Raw genomic sequence first — 20,293 nt, forward strand, 5'->3', positions numbered from 1 at the left:
TATGAAAAATTAGTTTTCTTGGGACCGTTATTTGGTACAGGTCTGGGACATGTGAGACGAAAAAAATGTAATTCTGAAATTTCATTTTTGTAACTTACCCTATATACTCGTTTATAAGCTGAGTTTTTCAGCACTTTTTATTGTGCTGAAAGAATCCCCTCTGCTTATACACATGTCAATTGTCCCAGAGGGCCGGCAAGGGAGGGGGAATGGCGAAACAGCTGGTCACAGAGGTCGGAGCCTGTGGCTGAGAGTGTACCCGCTGCTATAGAGAAATGAATATTCATTTCTCTTATAGCGCGCACAGTGACACCTGTAGCCACCGACTTCCAGAAGACATCCTACTCGCCTTCCTGCGCGCCCTCACTGCATCATCTCGTTGGTTCCGGCGCCATCCGCATTTCCGGCCGAACGATCATGCGGCCCCGCTCATTAAGGTAATGAATATTGAAGTGAATATATTTACCTTAACCCCTTTCTGACATTGGACGTACTATTCCGTCCATGTTCCCTGGGACTTAATGCCCATGGACGGAATAGTACGTCATAGGCGATAAGCCCCGCTCACGGGGGGAAAGCGGCTGATCCGCAGCCGGGTGTCAGCTGATTCTCACAGCTGACACCTAGCAATAAGTGCCAGGAGCAGTCACGGACTGCTCCTGGCACTTTAACCCCCGGAAGACTCTGATCAAACTTGATCAGAGCGTTTCGGAGCTGGCAGAGGGGCTGACAGCCCTCTGCCTTTGGATCGGAGACCCTGCAGCAAGCCACGGGGTCCCGATCGCTGCCATGGAGACCTGATGTCATCATGATGACATCCGGGTCTCCAGAGCTGAAAAACTTCCTGTCTATTCGTTATAGAAGCTGCAGCGCTGACCGCTTCTATAGCATGCAGATCTGCATGCTATAGAAGTGATCAGCCTGCACAAAATGAGTGTCCCATAGTGGGACAAAAGTGTAAAAGTAAGAATTAAATAAATTGTAAAAATATAAAAAAAAAGTCTATCATTAACCCCTTAAGGACCAAGCCACTTTGTAGGTTAATGATCAGGCCTTAATTTTGAAATCTGACCACTGTCACTTTATGTTGTTATAACTCTGTAACGCTTCAACGGATCCCACTGATTCTGAGATTGTTTTTTTTTGGTGACATATTATACTTCATGTTACTGGTAAAATTTCTTCGATATAACTTGCGCTTATTTATGAAAAAACAGAAATATGGCGAACATTTCTAATAGTTTGCAATTTTGAAATGTTTAATTTTTATGCCGTTAAATCAGAGAGATGTCACACAAAATACTTAATAAATAACATTTCCCATATGTCTACTTTACATCAGCACAATTTTGGAACCAAAATTTTTTTTTTTGTTAGGAAGTTATAAGGGTTAAAATCTGACCAGAGATTTCTCTTTTTTTTTTTCAACAAAATTTACAAAACCATCTTTTTCCCTTCACCCATGACAGCACCACATGAGAGAGGGATCTGCCCTGCCAGGGCAGGAACCTACTGAAACATAAGGGGCGGCACCTCTCCCCCGCTTCAGTTGGGTTCCTGTCCTGGAACGGGATCCCAGTCTGACAGCGGCGGTGCCCGTCATGGATGAAGATGGACCCAGGGCCGTCCCGGCACGGGAAGATCAGGTCAGCTTACCTGCAGCGCCGGCTGTCGGTGGCCTGGAAGCACAGTCCCCGGGGTTTCTCCTGCAGGCCCCGGGTTCGTGCGGGTGCAGTATGGCAACCTCAGCAGCGGGGTTCTCCTCCGTGCCTCCCTCCCCCTGCGCGCACCCAGTCCTTCTCCCTGAGCGACAGGGGAAGCCGGGGGCGGTTTCCGGCGTCTGACGTCGGCGGCGCCGTGCACCCTGGGAGCGCGACGGCTGACGTCACAGACGCGACGGCAACATGGCGCCTGGTGCGGCGCCGGCCACAGAAGAAGGAAAACAGCCGGCGGTCGCAGGGGGGAGTGGTACCGACCACTCACCGAGCACTCACCGGAGGCACCTACAAAAGGAGAGCAAGGAGCAGGACAGCCAGGTGCTACAATGGAGTCTCAGCAGGAGCATTCATTGTCTCAATTGTCTCTGCCCCCGTCGCAGAAGCCGGCACCTGCACAGCCCGGTCCTTAATGATCTGGTTACAGCAGCTGGAGGAAAAACTCGCATCCAAGGTGTCAAGGGAAAAATTTTTTAGGAGAAATGTATCTTCTACATGGAGCAGCCTCCTTTTTGGCCGACACCTCTGCCGATTCCATGAGGTTGATGGCGAGGGCAGCGGGGTTATCAAATGCTGCAAGGCATGCTTTATGGCTTAAAGGCTGTCCGGGAGACTTACAATCAAAAGCTAAGTTATGCTCTCTTCCATGTGATGGACAATTTCTTTTTGGAAAAAATTTAGACGACAGCCTTGAAAAAGCAGGGGATAGGAAGAAGGGCTTCCCCAGATTTATGGAAGATCAAAGAAGACCGCCCTTTCAGAGGGGAAAATTCAATAGAGGCCGTCCTCCGGGGAATCGGAAAAGATGGGAGGACAAAAGAAAGAGTCCGGATTCATGTTTGGGGGAGCCGCTTCATCCGCAAAGAAGTCCCCACAATGACGCCGGTATCCCTGTAGGGGGAGACTGATGCTCTTTCATCAGGCCTGGGAAGATATATCTTCCAACACTTGGATTTTAAACATCATAAAAAGAGGCCTAAAATTTCCTTTTTTTCAATGGCCGAGAGCATCGTTTGTGGTGACCCCCCGTCAGGAAAGGGTTAGAAGAGCAGTCAGCCCTAGAAGCAGAGATCCTGAGTCTGCTGGACAAACATGTTCTGATCAAGTTTCCAAGCGAACTGGAAAGAAGGGGTTTTTACTCACACCTCTTCCTAATAAGAAAACCGGATCATTCATTCAGAACGATTATAAATCTCAGAGACCTCAACCAATGGATAGAAAACCAGACCTTCAAAATGGAGTCAGTCACTTCGGCCTTAAAGCTGTTACATCAGAATTGCTTTATGGCCGTAGTCGACTTAAAAGATGCCTACTACCACATCCTGATCCACCCAGAGTACCAGAAATACTTAAGGGTAGCTCTCTACGTTCAGGGCAACCTCAGACATTTTCAGTTCAAAGCCCTTCCATTCGGCATATCCATAGCCCCAAGGGTGTTTATGAAGGTAGTAGCAGAGATGACAGCCTTCCTCCGAATCCACAACACAATTATAATACCCTACTTAGACGATTTTCTAATTGTGGGCAACTTGGAACGTCACTGCACAGAACAAGTGGAAAGGGTAACAGATACCCTACAGAGACTGAATGGTAAATGTCAAGAAGTCAAGGCTACAACCCCTAAAAAGACAAACATTTTTAGGATTCATCCTGGACTCGGAACAGCAAATTTGTCTTTTACCAGAGGCCAAGGTGGAAAAGGTGAGGAATATGATCTTGGCAGCAATAGACCAACCTCACACGACTCTGAGAGGGGCGATGTTCTTACTAGGCACTCTTGACAGCCTGTATCCCAGCGGTCAGATGGGCACAATTTCATACCCGTCAACTGCAAGCAGAGATCCTATCAGCACAGAAATTGCTAAAAGGGCATTTAGAAGGAAGACTGGATCTTTCCTTAAAAGTCAAAAATTCTTTCAGATGGTGGCTAGACAAAACAAACCTAGCAGCAGGAACATTATGGCACAGTCCAGTATCCGATATGATTCTAACGGACGCAAGCTCCTCTGGGTGGGGGAGCACACCTGAGAGGAGCTTGGCTCATAGAGAACTTGGCTCGCTCAGTGTTTGATGCATCAGGATCAGCACTCTCCCTCGTTCGCAGCAGCGTGGGTAGCCAAGGCCATGATTTCTTGGTCAGAAACTTTGAATAGAGCCTTGCCTGCAATAGACCTACTATACATAATCCTACCTACATAGACCTACCAGTGGAAGTATCAGAAGTCACAAATCAGATAGCCATGGGGGGGACTACTTGATTAATGCATCTTTAGATGCGGCCAACTGCGCGGCACTTGCAGCCGCAAATGCAATCTACATTAGGAGAGTGCTATCGTTAAGGACATGGCGGGCCGGTTCAGCCTCAAAGTCCTTGACAGCGCTACCATACCAGTGTGGCCGCCTGTTCGGTGAGGAGTTAGATCAGCTCATCTGACTCCACAGGAGGCAAGAGCGGTTTTCTTCCTCAACAAAAGGTCAAACCGCCGTTTTGTCACCAGTTTCAGTCGCATTTTCGGGCCTTTCGCAACCCCGGGTGGACGACAGTGGCTAATTCCGCCGCATCAGGGCGCCCCAACCAGAATAGGGACCAACAGGTCTCATATAGAGCCAACCCATTGGGGAGGATGCGTGCTAACCAGTCCAGGTCGAGGGTATCCAGGTCTCAAAGATCTTCAACCAAATGACTCGGGGCATTGGTCAGGCGGCACCAGCAAGGTAGGCGACTGCCTACTCCGGTTTCACCATGCCTGGCTCAATGCCGCACACGACACATGGGGGTGAGAGCTGGTGTCCACAGGGTACAAGATAGAATTTGTCAGGTACCCCCCAAGACGATTTTTTCTTTCCCTTCTTCCCAAAGTGGATACCCGGGCAAAGGCTCTACTAGAAGCCATCGATTCGCTCAGCCACAACGGAGTTATCATTCCGGTACTGGAAAACGAGAAGACGCAGGGCTTCTAATCCAATCTGTTTGTAGTCCCCAAAAAAGGTTGGGACTGTTAGGCCCGTTTTGGATCTAAAGTTCCTGAACAAATTTATCAGGATCAAACTTTTCCGGATGGAGTCTCTCCGTTCAGTCATATCGGCAATGGGGCAGGGAGAGTACTTGGCCTCTATCGATATCCAGGAAGCCTATCTACATATCTCCATTTTCCCTCCGCATCAAAGGTTTCTACGCTTCGTCATCAACGGTCTACATTTTCAGTTTGCAGCGCTGCCCTTCGGGCTAGCCACTGCCGCCAGAGTGTTCACAAAGGTCATGGCAGTTCCCATGGCCATCCTGCACTCCCGGGGCATAGTCGTTTTCCCCTACTTAGATGACCTCTTGTTCAAGGGCCCTTCAAGGTGGGCATGCAAGGAAAGTGTCAGCATTAAGCTAGATACTCTTGCCCGCTTAGGGTGGTTGGTCAGTGTAAAGAAGTCATCCCTTGTTCCAGTTCAGAGAATTTCCTTTTTAGGGATGACCTTCGACAATTGCCGAGAGTTGGTAATTCTCCCTCAAGACAAGGCCCTAGCCCTCCGGCAGGGAGTGCGGGTACTGCGCCAACCAGTCCCCCACACCATCCGTTTCTGCATGAGGATTCTAGGAAAAATGGTGACAGCGATGGAAGCGATCTCGTTCGCCCAGTTCCATCTCTCCCCCTCCCCCCCCGCAGCACGCCCTCTTGTCAGCCTGGGACAAGAACCCATTCACGCTCGATCACCGGTGCCAGTTGTCCTCTCAGGTCAGGCAGTCACTAGAGTGGTGGATAATCAGTTCCTCCCTTCTTCAGGGGAAACCCTTTCCCCTGGAGCAGTGGCTGGTGGTCACAACCGACGCCAGCCTTCTCGGCTGGGGAGCGGTTTTTCGCCACCACACGACCCAGGGACGGTGGTCGCCGCAGGAGGCACGCCTCCCAATCAACTTGTTGGAGATATGGGCGATCCAGCTGACTCTACAACGGTTTCATCACCTTCTAGCAGGCCGCACCGTCTGGATTCAGTCAGACAACGCCATGGCGGTGGCTTACATAAATCACCAAGGGGGCACCCGCAGCAGGGCAACCATGCGTGAGGTAGGGCACGTGCTTCGCTGGGCCGAGAGGAACCGCTCGCAGATATCTGCAGTCCACATCCCGGGGGAAGAGAACTGGGCGGCAGACTTCCTCAGCCAGCAGGGGCTTGCATCCGAGGAATGGTCACTACACCCAGAGGTCTTTCAGCAGATTTGGCAACGGTGGGGAACACCGGATGTGGATCTGATGGCCTCCAGGGTGAACGCCAAGGTGTCCGTATTTGTCGCTGTGTCCAGGGACCCGCAGGCAATTGCCGTGGATGCGCTGGTTCTGCCATGGAATCAGTTTCGCCTCCCATACCTATTCCCCCCCGCTGCCACTACTTCCGAAGGTCATCAAGAAGATCAAGGCAGAAGGGGTGCCAGTGATTCTGCTGGCCCCAGACTGGCCTCGTCGGGCGTGGTACGCAGATCTAGTGCAGCTGCTCGTCGACGTGCCATGGCGACTGCCAGAGCGCCCAGATCTACTTTCTCAAGGGTCGATCTGCCACTCAAACTCAGGGGCCCTGTGTTTTACGGCTTGGACGTTGAATCTTGGATTCTGACGCATGCGGGGTTCGTGCGCAAAGTGGTTGCTACGATGGTTAGCGCCTGGAAGCCTGCCTCAGCACGAATTTACCACCACACCTGGAAGGTTTTCTTTGCATGTGTCGAGGCCATGGTCATTCGCCACTGAGATTCTCCATCCCTAATATCTTGGCTTTTCGCCAGTCTGGCCTAGACTCAGGCTTGGCCCCCAGTTCTCTCAGGAGACAGATATCGGCTTTATCCGTCCTTTTTCAGCGCAAGATTGCTACCAACTTGCAGGTAAAGACTTTCATCTAGGGGCTCTCCCACTTGGTGCCTCCCTATAAGGCACCTATGGACGCCTGGGACCTTAACCTGGTCTTAAGTGTTCTGCAGGAAGCTCCATTCGAGCCGCTACAGGATATCTATTTCACGGATCCATACATTCCTCAACCAAGAATCTGCAAAAACCCTAGTCCATGCCCCCATCATCTCCCGCCTTGACTATTGCAACCTCCTGCTCTCTGGACTCCCCACTAACACTCGCACCCCTCCAATCTATTCTTAACTCTGCTGCCCGACTAATCCACCTGTCCCCCCGCTATTCCCTGGTCTCTCCCCTCTGTCAATCCCTGCACTGGCTCCCCGTTACCCAAAGACTCCAGTTCAAAACCCTAACCATGACATACAAAGCCATCCACAACCTGAGTCCTCCGTACATCTGTGACCTAGTCTCCCTGTACTTACCTGCACGAAACCTCCGGTGAGAGCACTCAGGAGGTGCGTGTCGCGGACGGCACCTTCGTCCGTCAGACTCGCTGTTTGTGCTCCCTGAAGGTCGCAGGAAGGGACTCGCCTCAAAATCGACCATAGCCAGATGGATTCGTTTGGTTATTCAGGAGTCCCTACCGCATCAGAGGCGCGCCGATTCCAGCAGGGATCAGAGCACACTACTCGGGCAGTGGGCGCTTCGGCACCAGGCTTCAGCGGAACAGTTTTGCAAGGCAGCAACCTGGTCCAGCCTGCACACGTTTACTAAACATTACAATATCCATACCCAGGCTTCGGCGGATGCGAACCTGGGTAGAAGGATTCTCCAAGCAGCGGTGGCGCACCTTTAGACAGGAGGTGCATGTAGCTTGAATCGATGAGTCAACTTCCCACCCAGGGACTGCTTTAGTATGTCCCACAGTACCTGTGTCCCCCAAATGAGGCGAAGGAGAAACATGGATTTTTGTGATAACTCACCATAAAATCAAGTTGTCTTCTGTTAATTTAATATGCTCGCTGTATGAGGTTAGGGTGGTTATTTTCTAGACATGTTGTTACCTGCATTAAGGTTGATGTTGTCTGATTTTTGTTTGATCTCCTACTGCTTTTGCACCAAACTGGTTTCCGCCCGCAATCGGGGCGAGGGTGTATGCGGCGGAGGAGGAGCTAACCTCTTTTTTTTCACTTAGTGTCAGCCTCCAGGCGGCAGTAGCATACACCCACAGTACTTGTGTCCTCCAATGAGCGTCTCGGAGAAAAGGATTTTGCGGTGAGTTATCATAAAAATCCATGTTTTAGAAAGTTAATTCTTTCCTCAGGTGATGAGATAAGTATAATTTTTGAAGCAAATTTGACCTGAAGAGATGACGCCTGAGTCCAATTGTAAGAAATTCCAGCACGAAGAAGCTCACGTGTTGTTTGTAAAAAGATTTTCGCTTTACTAGAGTATCTTTTGAAAGGTCTTTAAAGAAGATTAGGCTGTTGTACTGAGAAGACAGGAATTCTTGATCTTTTGTCAGTCCGAGGAGAGCGTTTTTTATCCAGTTAGGGTAGAACGAAACGATGACGTCCCTTGCTACATTCTTTGGGAGAGATGGTGGCCTGCGGGTTATGAATATTCTCTCCATCACGTTTTCTTTTTTAAAAGAGAGCATTAAATGAGATGGCATTGTTAGAATATAATCTCTTAATTGAAAGGGCTGGATCTTCTCTGGGATTCCCCTAATTTTAATATTGTTTTTCCTTTTGAAGTCTTCATGATTGGCCAAAGAGTTTCTAAAACAGTCAATATCCTTCCTAAATTTCTCCAAAGATTCAAGTAATGAAGAAGAGCTTTGGACATCATTGAAGTGCAGAACCTTTTTGTGGGTATTCTTGTATCTTACTATCCTGATGAAAAGTGTCGGAAGCCTTAACAGATTTAATTTTAAATTTCTTATCTTCAGCCATGTAAGATACTGTTTCTTTAAATAATTTTTTGATAAAAGATTCAGATACTTTATTCCCGTCATTAGTCGCAGACATAGCTTCAGAATTTCCTGCATCGTTATTAACCCTTCCCAAATTCTTCATCGATTCCGTAAAAGCTCTGCAAATATTATTCATAAATTTTTCACTGGGGGGGCGTGGCCTGGTTGAGGATGTGAGCAGACGCAGGGAGGGAGCGCTCGGGGACCTATAGCTTATCCTGAACTCTGCTGGGCCATAATGGAGTTGATTTACAGCCTCATTACCTCCAAAGATTATCCTGCTCGCATCTGTGCCCACAGAAGGCGGTTTTATGGTCGGGGGAGCGAATAAAAAGTCAAAGGTGGCAGCGGCGGGAAAACCAAAAGCCTTTCAAGATGGCGTTGCAGCGTCTACTACAGGTACCCAAGCAGGCAGGGCTGCAGCCTTACATGCAGCGGAGAGGCTGGCAGAGTACGCCAGGGGATCAGAGAAGAGCTTCCAGGCCCTATTTAAACAGCTGCAAGAGAAATCTGACTCCACACAGGTTAACTCCCAAGATGCCATTAGAGAGAATGGGGGGGAGTAGTGCTAGCTCCCATCCACCACATTCCTGTACACAGGACAATTCTGCAATCTCGGCCACATTCCAACAGAGTACAGAGCCTACACTGAAGGACATCCTAACTGCTGTAAATCATTATGGCACTGCCATGTCTTCCATCAGTACTCAAATAGGTCAAATTAAAGAGGAAATCTCTGGCATAAGGCAGGGCCTCCAGAAAGTTAATGATTGCATGGCAGCATCAGAAGGGAGGATTAGTGACCTTGAAGATAAAATGCCACAGATATCGCAAGTTTCCCGCAGACATGGGCAGCAGCTGTCAGCTCTATTTAACAAAGTTAATGACTTGGAAAACAGACCAAGAAGAAATAATGTAAGAGTTATTGGAGTGCCGGAGAACACAAAAGGAACTAATCCGACTGAATTCTTTGAGAAATGGATTCACCAAATTTTTGGTGCTGAGGTCCTGTCCCCACTTTATGCTGTGGAACGAGCCCATAGGGTTCCTACCAGACCTCTTGCGCCGGGAGCTCCCCCAATGCCAATTTTTATGAAATTACTCAACTACAAAGACTGGGATGTCATCCAGAGGGTGGCCAGAAATAAAGATTCTATAATGGTAGATGGCCACAGAATATCATTTTTTCCTGATTACGCTGTTGAAATATCCAAAAGGAGAGCTCAATTTACGGATGTGAAAAGGCGCCTGAGGAACCTCCAAGTTTCATACTCTATGCTGTATCCAGCTAGGCTCAGAGTGGTAGCTTGGAATGAAACATTCTTTTTTGAAAATCCTAAAGATGCTTCACATTGGCTGGACACGAATCAGCAACGGCTTAGACAAGACCAGCGACGCTGAAATATGTTATGGCATATGTCATCTAGGATCATTAGTTCGGCCATTGTCACTATAAAATAACCACTATGGCCCAGTGGACTGTCCACTTTGATATCCATTTTTCGGTCCCGGTGGATCTCTTTAAATTTCATATTGCTTCATTTTCTCTTTTCAGAGCTGTAGGCTTGGCTCCATTCTGCGGCTTCAGGATGGACTGATGCTCTTACATGGACTTTTTTGTCATGTTGCGGTTGCAGTTTGTAGGGTGGGTAAGGGTTGGAATGGGTATGGTAGTGGCTGTTCTAACTGGGGTTTTTCTTTTTCATAATTTTTATTTGCTACTGATCTTAGTGCTGCTCTCAGATGCCAGAACAGGTGGGTTCCACCTGATAGTCATATTTGTTTATACCATTTATATGTCTCACTGTAATGATGGGTAAAGTCAACTTTCTTTCATGGAATGTTCGCTGTGGGGGATGCTACTTAAAGGGCGGCAGTTATGGATTATATTAGACCCCATTTTCCTGCAATAGTGTGCCTACAGGAGACTCATCTGGAACAAGATAAAATATCATTCTTGACTCGTACATGGATGAGCTGTGGATATCACTCAACATATTCGGGTTATTCTAGAGGAGTCAGTATTTTGGTCCATAGGTCTATCCCTTTTATATTGATTGCATCTACAATAGATCAAGACGGTAGATAGGTATGTATTCACTGTAAAGTTTTTAATACGGAATTGTTATTGATAATAGTATATATTCCTCCCCCTTTCAATAATACTGTCATGAATATTATAGCTGGTATTATTGGAAGGACCCCTGGGGTTCCTGTGATGTGCATGGGGGATTTTAATAACATCATTCACCCATATCTGGATAAGCACAATGTGGATGCAAGCCTACATCACCCTATTTCTAGATTTGGGGAGATGGTGGCGGAGCTCTCATTGTTAGATCTGTGGAGAATTAAATATACTAAGTCTAAGCAGTTCTCGTGCTATTCTAAAACGCATAATACTCTATCTAGAATAGACTTGGTCCTGGGTTCGGAAGAAATATTGCACATGATGGACAAAATTGCATACTTACCCAGAGTACTATCTGATCACTCTCCCATACTAACTAGTCTTAACCTCCTACCGGGTTTGAATCTTTCTCGTAGTTTGTGGTCATTCAACCCTTTATGGTTACAGATTGTAGACATAGAGCCGATCTCGCTTGCCCTCAAACATTATTTTTGTGAAAATGGTACTGGTGAGGTATCGCTTAATATGATATGGGATGCTATGAAAGCCTGTTTGAGACCATAAGTTGGTGCAGTTGGCCCAGGGTTCCTCCTAATGCAGGACAATGCCGGACCTCATGTTGCTGAAGTGTGTCAGCAGTCCCTGCAAGATGAAGGCATTGAAGCTATGGACTAGCCCGCCGTTCCCCTGACCTGAATCCGATTGAACACATCTGGGACATCATGTCTCGTTCCATCCAACAACGTCACGTTGCACCACAGTCTGTCCAGAAGTTGGCGGATGCTTTAGTCCTGGTCTGGGGGAGATCCCTCATGCCAACATTCACCGACTCATCAGAAGCATGCCCAGGTGTCGTAGGGAGGTCAAACAGGCACGTGGAGTCCACACACACTCCTGAGCATCAGATTTTCCTTGTCATGAGGCATTCCACTGAAGTTGGATCAGCCTATAATTTGATTTTCCACTTTGAGTATCCTTCAAAATCCAGACCTCCATGGGATATTAATTTTTACATTGATCATTTTTATGTTTTCTTGTTCTCAAGGCATGCCACTGTGTAATGAATAAATATTTGCAGCTACGATATTTCATTCAGTAATATCTACGATGTGGTATCTGTGTTCCTTTTATTTTTTTGAGCAGTTAGAACAGTGAATGAATAGAACCTGTTGTGAGGCGAGGGGGTCTTCTTCACCTTTCTGGTTTTATTATGAAAATATGTGAATAAAGTTTTTCCGTTGATTTTATCAAGTCTTCAGTGCCGGATCTTCCTTCTCTTCTAATGAATAGAACAGTGTTTGTGTAGCACGGTGGAAAAATATACAGGATTGATGTTTTTTCTTTTTTTTTCTCATAAGTCAATTGGTTAATAAAATATGTACCTCAAAATAGTTTCAGTAATCTAAACAACGCAACTCATCCTGCAAAATCAGTTTTCATTTGGTTATGTCAAAGGAAATAATAAAAAAGGTTATGGCTCTTTGAATACAATAGTGAAAAAAACTTTTTTTTTTCCTGAAGGTAAAAGTAATGCCACAAAAAGAGGAATAAAAATCCTCCAGAAATTCAAGAATTAATGCAGCTAAAAAAGGGGCAGCGGTGTTTATATGCCCAGGTCTCACTGCTGCCCCTTTCTTGCTGTATTTTTACTGATTGCCCAAAATAGGTCAGTCCTTAAGGAGTTAAAACAAGCATCAATTTTTTATTTGCTTTTTTCCCAGTCAGTTTTACACATGAAATTAAGTTGTTTACTGTAGAATGATAGATCTGTGTACCTTGTGGTGGAGCCATGATGTATTGGCAGCAGTCCTGTAGGGTCCCCTGAATATTTGGATGTCTTGGCAGAATCACTAGCGGTCTCTCTCTGTCTCTCTATAAAGAGGCATGTAACCTATTTTTCTATTTGAGTGTCCTTAATTCAGTATTTACATAAAGGGTAAGAATGGAGATGAGAACAAGTAGCATTACTTGATTATTTAAACTACTTGCATAGTTTTTTTTTCCTCTGTTTTTGAAGTCATCAACTATCTGGCCTACACAAAGCATAATCAGCATATCAGTATACATCAAAAGTCATCAAGGACTAGAAAACACTATGTCAAATATCAGTTTGCAAGACAATATTACAGGCTTACACCAACAAAAGTCTGTTTTCTTGACCAGCCAGAAAGAAATGCTTAAATTCAAGTCAACATATACAGTGGGGAAGAAAAGTATTTAGTCAGCCACCAATTGTGCAAGTTCCCCCACTTAAAAAGATGAGAGGCCTGTAATTGACATCATAGGTAGACAACTGAGAGTCAAAATGAGAAAACAAATCCAGAAAATCACACTGTCTGATTTGGCAAGATTTATTTTTCAAGTTATGGTGGAAAGAAGTATTTGGTCATTAACAAAAGGTCATCTCAATATTTTGTTATATATCCTTTGTCTATCCTCCATGACAGCACCACGGAGAGAGGGGACCCGCCCTGCAGGGACAGGAACCTACAGATAATAAGGGCGGTACCTCTCCTCCGCCCCAGTTGAGTTCCTGTCCCTGACGGGTGATCTCCAGGTTGTGGTACCTGAACGGAAAAGAAGATCTGGGGCCGTCTTGTCCAGATACTGGCAGCGGGGAGGCCCCTGTCACGGCTGGTGTGGTTCCCGATGTGTCCGCGGGGGGGGGGGAGGAGAGGATGGGGCCGCCGCTCCTGAAAGGAGACTGGGGCTGCCAGAGATCCGGACGGATGCAGTTAGCGGTGTCGGAGTACATTGCGATGGCAAGATGGCCGCCCCCCCCCCCCCCCCCCCCGTAAATTGGAAACTCATTCTGGGTCCCCGAGTCTGCTCATGTGCGGTGCGCACTCCCTGGGGGTAACGCGGTGCAGGACGAGAGGTAGTGACATCATACTCTGCTGGTCTCCGGCCTTAATTTTTTGAGGTTTAGAAGCCAGCCGAGGTTCTGTAGGGTGTTCAATTCATTACCCTGTTTCTCTGCAGTTTTGGGCCAAGTTGCCTGCTATTAAGAAATCGTCCAAGTAAGTGATTATTAGGATGTCTTGCTCCCTTAGGTGAGCCATCATCTCTGCTATAATAATAATAAATAATAATAAATTTTATTTTTATAGCGCCGACATATTCCGCAGCACTTTACATTTCAGAGGGGATTTGTACAGACAATAGACATTACAGCATAACAATAATCACATACAGTAGATTATAACAAATACCAAGAGGAAAGAGGGCCCTGCTCGCAAGCTTACAGTCTATGAGGAAAGAGGGAGACACGAAAGGTGGGTGGTAACAGTTACCCTGATTGTATGGACCAGTCATAATGTTAAGTGTGTAACAGTACAGACACAGAGGGCTAATGGAGGCATAAAGCATGTGGGAACATGATACGGGGAACCTGGTTATGGTAAAACTTTTGGCTCTGCCACACAGGGATAGATTAGGTTAATGTGTTGGGGTGGTAGGCCAGTCTGAATAAATGCGTTTTCAGGACACGCTTAAAATTGTGGGGATTGGGGACTAATCGTATTGACCTGGGAAGTGCATTCCAAAGAATTGGCGCGGCACGTGTAAAGTCTTGGAGACGGGAGTGGGAGGTTCTGACTATTGAGGATGCTAATCTCAGGTCATCAGCAGAACGGAGGGCGCGGGTAGGGTGGTATACTGAAACAAGGGAGGAGATGTAGGGTGGTGCTGAGCCATGAAGAGCTTTGTGAGTGAGGGTAATAAGTTTATACTGAATTCTGGAGTGGATGGGTAGCCAGTGTAATGACTGGCACAAGGTAGAGGCATCGGTGTAACGATTGGTGAGGAATATGATCCTGGCTGCAGCATTCAAGACAGATTGGAGGGGGGAGAGTTTGGTAAGAGGGAGACCGATTAGAAGAGAGTTACAATAGTCGAGACGAGAATGAATAAGAGAAACAGTAAGAGTTTTTGCAGAGTCAAAGGTAAGAAAAGGTCGAATTCTAGAAATGTTTTTGAGGTGCAGATGACAAGAGCGAGCCAGTGATCGAATGTGGGGGGCAAAGGAAAGCTCGGAATCAAGTATGACCCCAAGACAGCGGGCCTGTTGCTGGGGAGTAATAGTGGAACCACACACAGAAATGGCAATGTCGGGTATAGGTACATTAGTAGAGGGAGGAAACACCAGGAGTTCAGTCTTTGACAGGTTCAGTTTCAGATATAGTGAGGACATGATATTAGACACAGCGTTTAGACAATCGCCGGTGTTTTCTAGAAAGGCTGGCGTGATGTCAGGACAAGAAGCGTATAATTGGGTGTCATCAGCATAGAGATGGTACTGGAAATCAAATCTACTGATTGTTTGACCAATAGGGGCAGTGTACAAGGAGAAGAGGAGGGGACCTAGAACCGATCCTTGGGGGACCCCAACAGTAAGGGGAAGATGAGAGGAGGAGGAACTGGCAAAAGATACAGTAAAGGAGCGGTCGGAGAGATAGGAGGAGAACCAGGAGAGAACGGTATCCTTGAGGCCAATGGAACGGAGCATAGTGAGGAGGAGCTGATGATCCACAGTGTCGAATGCTGCAGAGAGATCCAAGAGAATTAGCATGGAGTAGTGACCATTTGATTTAGCTGTTAGCAGATCATTAGAGACTTTAGTGAGGGCAGTTTCAGTGGAGTGTAAAGAGCGGAAACCGGATTGGAGAGGGTCGAGAAGAGAGTTTTCTGAGAGATAGCGGATAAGACGGGAGTGGACCAGGCGTTCCAGGAGTTTAGAGATGAAGGGAAGATTAGAGACAGGTCTATAGTTAGCGGCACAGTTTTGGTCAAGGGATGGTTTTTTAAGTAGTGGATGTATGATGGCATGCTTAAATGAGAAGGGAAAAATACCAGAAGAGAGAGAGAGGTTAAATATTTTAGTTAGGTGAGGGGTGACAGCAGGGGAAAGGGACTGAAGGAGCTGTGACGGAAATGGGTCACTGGTGCAAGTAGTTGGGCGACAAAAAAGAAGGAATTCAAATGAAAACCACAGAGGCGGCAACTGGGATCAGTTGTTGTTACAATGTGAGGCTAAGTGGATCTTCTATTTGGATACGGTAACACCTAAAGGCCTTAATGAGCAAATTAATTTCAACTGTTTCATTTGAATTCCTTCTTTTTTGTCTCCCAATTTTCAATCCACTGATAGGATTGTTTTATAAGCCTAAATCACTATTTTTGTCACCAATTACTAGGATTTGCATTGTACGTTTGTATATATCCTTTCCATATTGGTATCTTACATTGTCCAACATTATTGATATTAGTGAGGGGGGCTTTAGTCTTTCTCTCCGCTCCCTTTATATATATTTCACCATATTGGTGAGATGTATTGTGTTCCCCTAAGAACCCTTGAAGTGATTTCCGTTTAGGTGGTGTTGTTGCATCTCTTTCATATGTGATCAATCGTTATCACTGAATTACCACTATATCTGGATGTTATTTAAATTCATCTCTGCTCTGGTAGACCGGGGGTGTTTTTGTATTAATTTGCGTGCTATTTTCCCTTTGCCAGCGTTATTTTTTGCGCTGTTGTTGTGGGTGGCACTTTTTTCCAGGAGGTGTGGCTTGATGCGGTTCCACCTATTGAAAGTGGGGCGGCACCATTTTATATGCTTCCCCGGAAGTGGGGCTTAATGCGGTTTGGCTCACCGAAGTGCTATGGCACCGCGCTATGTGCTTTTATGAAAGTGAGACATAATGCGCTCCCAGAGACGGCTTTTGCATGCCAACCGGAAGTGGCGCACCCGCCATCTTGGTTCTACCGGAAGTGGGGCATCCCGAAGGGCGTCTACTGTGTTTTGAGACGTCACCGGAAGTGGGGCATCCGCCATCTTGGTTTCACAGGAAGTGTGGCGTCTTTGACCAGTGAGTGCTCTGTACCCATGACGCTTTGCTTTGTGATGTCATGGGGCGGAGCTAATGTGAACTGTGGCGAGCACCTTGGGGAAGAATCACATAATGGAGGACAATTGATATGTAAAGTGAGAGTGAGTATACATGTGTGACTCACTGAATTAATTATGATGGGGCTGTGTGGATCGCCCTGATATAAATAAGCCCTTTTTCCTCCGCTCACTGCAGACAGCAGATAGTATTGAGAGCAGGAGGATGTGTATCTTCGCTTTAGCACTGTGGCACTTTTGAACAAGTTAGTCCCCTGAAGAATTACTTGAATGAAACGCGTTGGGACGCTCCTTGAAGGGAAAGTGTAGGGCTTGTGCAATTTAGGGCTAGCTGTGGACTGCCCTTGTCAGGGCAGGAGTCTGGGGATCAGATAATCCATATGTATGATGAGTATCCCTGGAGACTCCTGACCGTCTGCAAAATATTGGTGAGATTGTCCCTTTTTTTATTATTATTCTCATCTATTTGTGGCTATGAACCTCTTCCCCCTTTTTTTGGTTTAGCCAGTATATAAACATATGAGTGCAATTGGCTATGGCATTTTGCTATTTTTTATGCTGTATCCAATATATATAGATTGCTGCTTGGTTATTACATTAACTGCATTCTATACTCCTATCTGATGCTTTTGGGTGCATTCAATTATCCTTTGGGGATTACCCAATGTATGGGCATCTCGTTTTAATCACTTTTGGTGACACTTTAGGTTTGATTAATTTAGAGTTATGTATTAAAAGTTATATTTTATCTTACTTGCTGTTATACAATATATTAGCAAACCAATCGGCATTAAGGGGTCACTTAGGGGGTCACATTACTCTAGATTTAAGAACTATTCATTCCCTGGCCTGGTGGAGGAATACCGACAACCTATCCAGGGGGATCCTGTTATGAATAGGTCACCGAGGAGGATGGCAGGAATAGGCTAGGCCACCAGGAAACCAGAAAGGTTAGTAACTTAGCGGATTGCAGACCCCTAATCCTAGCTGTGGGGCGTACCTACAATGCCCTAGACGCCTCGGCACAGCCTGAGAACTAACGAAGCTTAAAGCAAGAAAGGTGAAATCTAAACTGCCCCAGAGTAGAACCCCAAAGAAATAGATCGCCCCCAAACATATATTGTCGGTGAGACAAGATGAGGCACAAACACAGGCAGAAAATAGACTGAGCAAATAATGGGGCCCAAACTGTCTAGATAGGATAGGAAAGGAAAGACACTGTCGGCAATGACGCAAAAACCCTAAAAAATCCAACACGTCTGATGTACAAAAAACACTGAGGTCTCACGACCTCTCCCCCACTATATCAGCATTCTGGTGTGAACTGGCAACAAAGCAAAAGAGACTAATATCACAGGGGACTGAACAAACTGACAAGCTGTAACATATGGAGCGGGGTCCAGCACTGCCCCAGCTGGGAGCACGCTGAACCCTCACAGCAAAGCAGAAAGAGGCAAAACAAGATCAGATGCAAAGGATTAGCAAATGAACAACTTAACTGAAAAATGCAGGATCAGGCAGGAGACAGCAGACCTCAAAATGCACAGGAAGAAACCAATCACCAGCATCAACTGAGGGAAGCCTGCTCACTTATATCCTCCCAGTCAGTAACCCCTGATTTCCAATCATCGTCATCAGGTGGCAGACTTCTGTCAACCCGGCCAGCTCCACTACCCGCAGTAACCACCAGAGGGAGCCCCGACTCAGAAGTCAGATCAAGAGAATTCACAACAGGGTCCCCTGGGTAACAAAAAAATCAGGCATAATCACCACGGATGCCAGTCCCATGGGATGGGGAGCACACATGGACAGCAGGGTTGCTCGGGGAATAGAGGGGTCAGGATCCTAGAGGCTTCCTCAAACCAGAAAGAACTTTGGGCAGTGGGATATGTGCTATCACGCTTCCTACCTTCTCTATGGGGTCATCACATCTGCAAACTCTCAGACAACCAAGTGTCGGTAGCCTATATAAACCATCAAGGGGGAACCAGGTCCTGAGCCCTGATGGATACATCCTCCAAAATCCTCAGCTTGGCAGAGGAAAACCTGCTATCCCTCTCCGCACTACACATTTGGGGGACAGAGAGCCAAAAGCAGACTTTCTGAGCCACACTCAACTGAGGCAGGGCGAGTGGGTTCTAAATCAGTCTGCTTTTTGGCAGATTGTAAAGATGTAGGGAACCCCGGACATAGATCTGTTCGCCAATTTCAAAAACAAAAAGGTGGAAGCCTTCTGTTCTCTAGAACCCTGGGGGAAACCTTGGGCCCTGGATGCCTTTATGCTGCCATGGACTAAGGGCTTGACGTATGCCTTTCCCCCAATCATCCTCATTCCTGCAGTCATAAGAAAAGTCAGGGAGGGCAAAACAAGAATATTAATGCCCTCTTTCTGGCCGAAAAGAACTTGGTTCTCCTGGCTGAGGATGCTATCGATCACCGACCCTTAGATCCTAACAGATCTTCCAGACCTACTATCTCCGGGACCAGTATCACATCCTCAGGCAACGAACCTCCATTTAACAGCATGGAATTTTAAAGGGCACTGCTGAGGGAAAGGGTTTTTTTGGAGAACCAAATTACTACATTACAAAAAAGTAGAAAACTGGTCACTACAAGGGCTTATGGGAAAACCTGGAAAAAATTCCTGTCCACCTCCGAGGTAAGAGTCCAGGATGGGATCCCGGTTACTAAAATTCTTGAATTTTTACAGAAAGGTCTAGAACAAGGCTTAGCAGTCAATACCTTGAAGGTACAGGTAGCGGCTTTAGGCGCTCTATATAAACATGATGTAGCAGGTAACCCATGGATAGCACGATTCATAAAAGCTGCTGCTAGGTCTAGGCCAATAATTAGTCAAAAATTACCATCATGGGATCTAAACCTAGTACTATCTGCACTAACAGGTTCCCTGTTCGAGCCTATTGATTCAGCCCCTCTAAAAATCTTATTGTTAAAAACTGTTCTATTGGTAGCACTAACATCAGCCTGTAGAGTAAGCGATATTCAGGCCCTATCTGCAGAACCACCTTTTACAAAACTTCTGGAAGATAGTCATCCTAAAGCCTGACACGGTCCACTTACCTAAAGTAGCATCGCGTTTCCATAGGTCCCAAGATGTAGTCCTTCCTTCTACCCAAATCCTAGGAATAGGGGAGAGAAGAGGTTTCACACCCTTGAAGTGAAGAGATGACTGGTTCAATACTTAGAGGCACCAAAGTGTGTAGGAAGGAATGATCTCTTTGTGTGTTTCCAGGGGCCCAGGAAGGGACTCAAAGCATCCAAGAGTACCCTGGCAAGGTGGATAAGGGATGTGATTGCCCTGGCCTATTCATCTAGTGGGAACGCCATCCTGGACGATTTGAGAGCTCTTTCTACAGGAGCAATGGTGACCTCCTGGGCTGAGAGGTCTGAGGTATCGATAGAACAGATCTGTAAGGCGGCCACCTGGTCATCACTTTCAACCTTTTTTAAACACTCTCAACTAGACCTAGCCTCTGCGTCTGACTTAACCTTCGGAAGAAGGGTTCATCAGGCTGTGGTCCCTCCCTAATCTACCAATCTCTGTAATTCTCTCTGTGGTGCTGTCATGGGGGATAGAAAAAAATGCAGTTACCGATAACTGTGTTTCTCAGAGCCCATGACCGCTCCCGCTTATTCCCTCCCATCACGTGTGTGGTGAGCACTTTTTACTGTTTGTAGAGTGTTTTTGTATAGGCACGGTGTTTTGCTGAGAAGCAGTA

At 46.6% G+C, this 20,293-nt stretch overlaps 1 protein-coding gene across 5 annotated transcripts in view; it reads left to right on the forward strand.

Moving 5' to 3' along the window:
- Nucleotides 1–20,293, forward strand: part of EYA3 (EYA transcriptional coactivator and phosphatase 3) — a 471,672-nt gene that overhangs the window by 241,663 nt on the left and 209,716 nt on the right. The gene's annotated exons all lie outside the window — the stretch shown is intronic.

Source organism: Dendrobates tinctorius, unplaced genomic scaffold, assembly GCF_039654945.1.
Source record: "Dendrobates tinctorius isolate UK_male_01 unplaced genomic scaffold, ASM3965494v1 ptg000015l, whole genome shotgun sequence".
NCBI lineage: Eukaryota > Metazoa > Chordata > Amphibia > Anura > Dendrobatidae > Dendrobates > Dendrobates tinctorius.